The sequence below is a fragment of the Orycteropus afer genome, unplaced genomic scaffold (assembly GCF_000298275.1).
Source record: "Orycteropus afer afer isolate SDZICR_OR568_19922 unplaced genomic scaffold, OryAfe1.0 scaffold00221, whole genome shotgun sequence".
Classification (NCBI taxonomy): Eukaryota; Metazoa; Chordata; class Mammalia; order Tubulidentata; family Orycteropodidae; genus Orycteropus; species Orycteropus afer.
In genome coordinates this window covers 4345646-4353952 of record NW_006921808.1, presented here as the reverse complement: position 1 = coordinate 4353952, position 8307 = coordinate 4345646, and positions in this window count along the sequence as shown.

The following is an 8307-nucleotide window of genomic DNA, read 5'->3' as shown; positions in this document are numbered from 1 at the left end:
CTGGTAAGGGCAAAGACCCTAACTTAAGTTAGCTAATAAACCCTCCTATTGCTTTTGCATTGTCGTGTGTTAGCATATTTCTCTCGCCGAGGAGCTCCTTCATAACCTGGGCACAACAACATGTGTAAAAATGCATTATATATGATTTTTGTATCAACACATACCATCAATTGTTAGTTATTTATTTAATTTAAAAAAAAAAAAAAAAAAAAAACTCACTGCCATGGAGTTAGATTCGACTCAAAGCAACCCTTCCTTGGGTTTCCGAGGTGATATCATTACCTTTCTTCTGAGGAGTGGCTGGTAGGTTTGGACCACCAGCTTTCTGGTTAGCAGTCAAATGTCTTAGGCACTACGCCACCAGCGCTCCTATTTAAATGAAAGGCAACTGCTAATTTAAAGAAAATAAGAAATTAAGAGATGATATTTCAGACTTACTTAAAGATGGTTATAGAACACATCATATAATATTTTTCATTCATTTATGCTCTCTTCAAACGGATATTAAAATCAGTTTTCAATCTTTACTGATAGATAAGCAGAGAGGAATTAAAGACAGGTATTTGGAGAACTCCACTTGAGATTAAAAACCTATCGTTGTAAGATTATACAGATGGGGGGGAAAAAAAAAAAAAAAAACCTCACTGCCATTGAGTATTCCCAAAAATAATGGTTATAGTGATGCTCTTCAGCAATATATATTTTTAACCAGGGATACAAGAGAAAAAAAGAAAATAAATCATCTGGTGATTGTTTTCAAACACAGATGCTTAGGATCCACCATTCAAATAATATGATTAAATAATACTGGCCCAGATTTCATTCTCACACTTTGATCATATTATCAGAAGGGACCAGTATCTGGAAAAGAATATCATGGTTGGTGAGGTAGAAGGTCAGTAAAAAGAGGAAGATCCTCAATAAGATGCATTGATGCTGTGGCTGCAATGATGGGCTCAAGCATAGCAATGATTTTAAGGATGGTGCAGGAATGCGCAACATTTTGTTCTGTTGTACATAGGGTGTCTATGAGTTGGAATTGATTTATCAGCACCTAACAACAACAACAGGCAATCATGTTTTGAAAAATTAACAACTTTACCAGTTGGTTCTGATATGCATTGGTTAAGTGACTGCATTAAATATCAGACCAAAAAAGTCAGATGTGTACACACTTAAGGCATATAAATGGTACCAACACTGACCCAGTTGTTGAGACAACAATGTGGGTATAATCCTTGATTTCCTCACTTTCCTCATCCAATCCATTATCTAGTGTTCCTGCTTCTATTTCCAAATGTTTCTCAAATGTCCTTTTTTTTTCCTGCTCTATATCTCTATTTCATTGCCACTTAGTCCAAACTGTCATCTCCCTGCCACGACTTTGAAGAGAGTCTTTTTTACCAATTAATGAGAGTAAGAATTTTTTATCTTGTTAATTATCTACTTGATGGCAGTGGGTTTTATGTTTTTTGAGTTAATTGTTTATTCCTAAAGATTATTACCATGGTGCTAGACACATAATATCTAATCAATAAATATTCCTTGAAAGAATAAACAAAAATTGAATAATGGTGTATTTTTTGAAAAGTATTTACACAAGGCCAGATATATAAAAATTGAACTAGTTTTAATAGAAATGGAATTTAAAAGAAGGTTGCTAATATGTCTAATTGGACTGGGCAATGTTTTGTTCTATTGTACATGAGGTTTTCATGAGTCAGAGCTGACATAATGACAACTAACAAGAAGTATGTCTAATTACATCACACATGACATGAATTGAAATGAATAGAAGAGGAGAGGAACATTAGAGTGACACATTGACCACCCTGAGTACACAGAGAACTGAACGCCCATGGTCCAAGCCAGCTCAGGTTCCTATTTCACTCTTACTCAAAGCAGGCAAGCTGGGGAAAAAACTTGTGCCAGAGCTTTCCCACCCTTATAGTCCACAAAGGGGTATCTGGTGGCAAAATATCAATTATCACCTCCTCATCTGAAAAGCAGAGGACTGGATTTCTGGAAGGTCCCCATGGCCTCCTTGTGTTCATTCAATTCTAATGTTAATACAAAACACCTTTGCTCCTAGCAAAGGACAATGAAGATGCAATCACCCAGGGCTTTCAATGAATGGAAATGGAAAATACTACTGTTGGAAATGAAAAGGCAGACACTGAATAAATAGGCATCTCAAATTAACATGTACTCAAAAAACACTCAAAAAGCATTTGTTGTGACCACAAAGGAAAGAGGATTCAAGAGTCAGGGTAATTATTTAAAGGTAAATTTGTTGATGCTATTGGATGAGTACATGGAGTTCAGGGGAGGGAGCTAAAAGACTGCTTACAGAACTAATTTCATCCAAATAGGCCCATTCTTTATTTATGGATGGAGTCTTCCCTATCCAACTGTCAAGGCTGTAGGTTTTAAATATATAAAGGACATTTGGGAGAAATTAAAATAAGAGACATAGTAAAAAGAATTTGGAGTCACAGGGAGGTCAAGGAAAAGTGGAAATTTTCCAGTCTTCCAGCTTTCCCCAAAATTCACTTATTTTAAATTTTAAGCCAAATTGGCTCAGATCAGTCCAATTCAGTTAAAATGTTTATTATTTGCTATCCAGGACTCTAAATTACTCAGAATTGAGTTTATTTGCCCTTGCAAGTTTTCCCTGACACCTGTGGGGGCACAGAAGAACACATTGAACTGAGAAAAAGAGTGGCAGTAATTAAATACAAAGATCTTCCCATGCCTTTTCTGTGACTTCATTTTGGCAGCATGTTCTAGCTAAGCATAAGGGAGAAGATTTTATTTTAATCACACAGTTCTCATATTTTATTTTGCATTAAAATTCCTGATAAGGATTTACTTCAGCATATTATGATTGTCCCTGAATATTTGAAGAAGGTTTTTTTTTTTAAAAAAAAAAAAAAAAGAAAAAAGTCAAATGTTTTCTGATCCTTGACTGTTCCCTAGTCTGAAGAGATGGCCTCCACATTGCTGACATCCAAATTTCTTTTTCTGAGAAAAAGAAAAAAATGAATTATGGATGGCATGCCCTGCAATTATAGCCATGCTGCCTCTGTGTAGCCAAAGTGAAAAAATTAATTATCTAAGAATACAGGGCTTGAATCAAGATGAAGGAAAAACTTTGCTATCTAAACTTATGTAGAATTTCTAAGAAAATGAAGAATTCTTGATCCATACAGCACAATATTTCTCTGTGATGGAAGGCAAAATTTTTAGAAGATTCTGCCCCCATCCTTTCTGAGAAATGCCTGAGACACTCATGGGAGTCAGGGCTCCACTGTAGCAGGCTTAATTTCTCTGTTCGGTTGCAGTGTTAAATCACCACCACCCAGACCCAAATTAGAAAGAATCTGGAACTATGTTCGTCAACAGGGGAATAAATTATATGCATACCTACATGTTGTTGTTGTTGTTGTTATTTGCCATCGAGTCAGCCCCGACTCATAGCGACCCCTCCTTGGGTTTCCAAGGCAGTATCACTATGGAAGTAGGATTGCCCAACCTTCCTTCCGAGGAGTGGCTGGTGGGCCATACCTACATATACATGGTATATATACACACACACATTTATACCTATATATACAGATATTCCTTCTCTATCCCTATGCATTGTAAACCCAAAAAGCCACTGCCATCAAGTTGATTCCAACTCATAGAATTTCTTAATCTATATGTGTGATTAGGATTTGAAAGCTGTTATATTCAACATTCCAGATACTGGAAATTTCACAGATATACCCTGGATTAGGCCCCACCTCCCAAGACAGCAAGAAGCTGAGGAAGAATCCTGGAGTAGGAAGCCAGACAGTGGTCATCAGATACACACTTCAGTGGAGGCTTTGGTAATACAGTTCTCTAAGTCTCCACTATGTGCTGCTTCCCATGCACTGCGTTCTGAGGACAAACACTGGAAGTTCTGATTTGGTAAAAACATATAGAGAATCATATATATATGTGTGTGTGTGTGTGTGTGTGTGTGTGTTGTGTGCCATCGAGTTGTCTCCGACTCATAGTGACCCTTCCTTGGGTTTCCGAGGCAGTATCTCTATGGAAGTAGATTGCCCAACCTTCCTTTCGAGGAGTGGCTGGTGGGTTTCAACTGCCAGTATTCTGGTTAGCAGTCAAGTGCCTTAGGCACTACACTACCAGAGCTACCTGAGGGTGTGTGTGTGTGTATATATATATATATATATATGAATCATTCTTTTATTCAGTTGTGATTTGGGTGAAAATTTACAGAGCAAATTCATTTTCCATATAGCAGCTTACATACACTTTATCTCATGACATTGACTGTAATTTCTCATAATGCAACATCTCCCCTCACACTTCCTCCCCAGTTACCTCTTCCCTGTGTCCTTCCCTCCCAGGTACTCCAGCCCCGCCCCCAGCTGTCTCCTTGTGCATACACAACCCTTCTATTCTCCCATGATTGATCTCTCTACTTAATGTAAATGTTCAGCTCATATGCTTGTCTTTTGTTTGCCTGGAAGCCATGGGAGTGGCTTCAATTCCAGACCTGAAGGGCAGCTACGGGCCATAGTCTCAGTAGTTCTATCAGGCTCTGCCAGACATATGAATCATTCCTAATCCTGAATATTTTTATATAAGCCAGCTCTGCTTACTCCAATTGTTTTTAGCTTGGTAATTATGAACTAATTATGAACTAGCAAGTGGAGAAAATTTACCTTTTGTCTTTTCACTCAAGAAAAAAAAAAATCATTCCCTCAGAACTAATTTTAGCATCTATCAAAATTCAAAAAAAGAGATAATAGATAAATATGTATATAAATATGTATATGTATATAGATATGTATGTTTATGTACATATGTACACACACACACACACACACACACACTTATTCTACTTTTAGGAGATCTGGTGGCATAATGCCTAAGGCATTTGACTGCTAATCAGAAGGCTGGAGGTTTAAACCCACCAGCCACTCTTCGGAAGGAAGGTTGAGCAATCTAGCTCCATAGTGATACTGTTAGGCAGAAACATGGCTGGCCAGGCAGGTGAATGATTGAGCCGGAGGACATTATAAGAACTGGTCAAGCAAGGAGGTGCCTGACCAGAATCCATACCAAACCCCAGCACATAGCCCTTGCTTACGAAAGACCCCAGCACTTGACTCTTACTCACCAAAGCCCCTAACCATTTCCTGTCCACTATGTTAATGAAGTGCTTCAACTCTGCTTCCTACCCCCATGGTAATAGGGTACTTTAACCTTATTGGTCCCTGTAACACATACCCTGCTCTCACTCTGGTCCTCTCAGAACCAGGAAGAAAATCACTATAAAAAACCCTTTCTTTCACCTGGGAAGTGCGACTTCTCTGGCCCCTCTCAGGGACCCGTGAACCTCACCTAGGCCCCTCTCAGGGACCCATAAACCTCTCCTGGGAGCACAGAATAAAAACTTCTCTTTAACCCCACTTTTGTGCGTCCTCTTCTCCTTACTGTGACCTTACAGATACCACCTTGGAAACCCAAGGAGGGGTTGCTATGAATCAGATCTGAATCAGTGGTAATGCATAAGGCTGTAATCCTACTTTTAGTATACTGGAAAAAATATACATATAATTAAATTATATTTATAAGAAAATGAGGTTTGAAGATGTCCCAGGAAACCACGATTGGGAAATCATATCAAAGTACTCTAGGTAAGGGAGATGAGTCCTTGAATTTTTCTCAGTTTCACAGTGTTCGTATTGTAGAAAATGGGAATTACAGAGAGAGAGAGGTATGTCCTTAGTCAACCTCTGCAGAGCCCATCTGGGAAGAGAGTAAGCCTCTCTTCCCTGCTTCACAGACGTCTGTTCTGTATTCTACATCTAACATTTTCTGCTCGTCAGTCTTTTGTGTGCTGTTTCTGAAGGACAAAATCTTGCCTGCCATAGTAGAATATGAGGCTCTGCTCTTGTTTGAAGCCTTATGTACTGCCGTTTCCTGCAATCTCTTTACTTAGCAGCAAATTTCCCATCATTAAAATTAAGTCTCATGTCTTGCTCATCTTTTTCTGTTTTCCTCAGCAAAATGGAGCATGGCGAGGAACCTGTTTTTCATGCTACTTCACATTCTTATCACTATATAATTAAACCCTCTTTCCTACCCAAAACAATAAAGATAGTTTATTCTTTCTGATTTTGCCACCCCTTTTTGGGAAAAAACAGAGAAAGAGATGATTAAGTGTGTGCATATGTAGATGGGTTGGCAGGTTGGGGAAAGGGAGTGTTTTACTTAAGTATACAATATGTGCTAGAAGGATCCATTTGGTATTTTCTGGCCTGAGGTTGTTGCCCAGACTCTGAAATTATTCATTAAGCTCCAACTTCCTGTGAACTGTAGGGATAACATAGTCTTATTTTTTTTCATGTACAAGGGTGACCACTTCTCCAGTGTCAGACTCCAAGGTAGAAAAGTATTAGGAAAAAAACAACAAAAAAAATGTGGGACTTGCATTGCCTTCTCTAAGATAGGAGCTCTCTAGCTCTGATGAATCTGCCCCTACATACAGATTTTGTTCCATCTCCTTAACTTATGTCATTTTCTTGTCTCTCTCAATCAAACCATCTACCTAATTTCTCTTTTAGGAGTAAAGTGGACATGGGATATATTACTGGCCTGGATTTCAGAGTTGCCAGGCTCTGATCAGCACCTCAGCATCCATTCCTTTTCATCATGGACAAAGACTGGTCACTCAGCCCTTTTCCAGTGGCAAAGGCTGCAATGATGGCTGGACCCATGGGTGGGACTCTTACTTTCATACCCAGTAAAGCAGATTATCTCTAAGACTGAAACTTATGTGCTTCTGAGTCCAGTCAAACTGGCACAGGAGGCTCACAATGTAATGCTGAATCCACTCTCACTCTCAGTGATATTTAACTGTGAGTGCTGAGAATACAAAGTTCCAGAGAACATTGTCTATGGTACATGAACAATGTAGCATGTTCCTGACTTTCCCATTTAGTCTTTCTTAATGCCTGCACTTACGAATAAGACTGAAGAAGTGTTTATGCTTTTACATTGTGGTGTTGGCAAAGAATACTGGCAATGCCATGGACTGCCAGAAGAATGAACAAATCTGTCTTAGAAGAAGGGCAGATGGAATGCTCCTTGGAAGCAAGAATGGCCAGACTTCATCCCACCTACTTTGGTCATGTTGTCAAGAGGGACGATTCCTATGCAAAGGATCTCATACTTAGTAAAGTAGAAGGTCAACAAAAAGATGGGAAAACTTTCAACAAAGTGGATTATCATAGTGGCTGCACCAATGCACTCCAGTATAGCAAAGACTGTGAGGATGGAGCAGGACGAGGCAATGTTTCATTCTGTTGTACATGAGGTCACTATGAGTCGGAGCCTACTTGACAGCACCTAACAACAACAACAATGCCTGCACTTACTAATAACCTGAGCACTCTTTAACTATGGTTAAAATTTAAAACCTGCTTGGTGTCCATGGCATGTTATTGGCTTTTAAGCCTCCCCTATAAAATAGGATAATGATATTACAAACCTCACATGTTGTGTGTGTGTGTTTAAAAATTGATTGATTCAATCAGTATAAAAAGTTTAGTATGATTCCCAGTATATGACTCCTCACTAATTGACTATCTCTTTATCAGATTTCACATTCACAACAATAGTAAAAAATCTACTATCTGACTATTTTGTACATTACCAATATATGCCTTGCAGAAATGAATGCTGAGGTACAAGGTGAGAGAATGCTGGCTGTGATGGTTAAAGTTATGTGTCTCATTGACTAGGCCATCATTCTCAGAGGTTTGGCAGTTATGTAATGATGGAATTTGGCAGTTATGTGAATATTTAGTCACCTTCCATTTTGTGATATAATGTGGTTATCTTCCAATTTTACATAATGCTGATTTTCATGTAAAGACTTGGTCTTTGGAACCTAACCATGTTGATAAGTGAAGAGTGGTTACACATTTCTCAGAAAGATTTATTTTACTATTACCATCAACCATTAACAGTACTGGACAGTTAAAGAAATATTGATTATACAAAGGCAAATAAGAGATGGTAGTGGCCTTTAGTAGTTAACAATTCAGGAAATGAATTCATTAACTTCATTAATTTACAAAATTATATTTTAAAAATTTTCCCCTTTTATAATTGAGATCTCTAAGAATCAAAGAAGTTACTAAAATTATTTTTAAAAGTTACACAGCTAATAAGTGGTAAACTGGGATTTGAATTCAAGTCCAAGTTTTTACAAAGGATTTTCCTCTGTCTGCTTTGCAC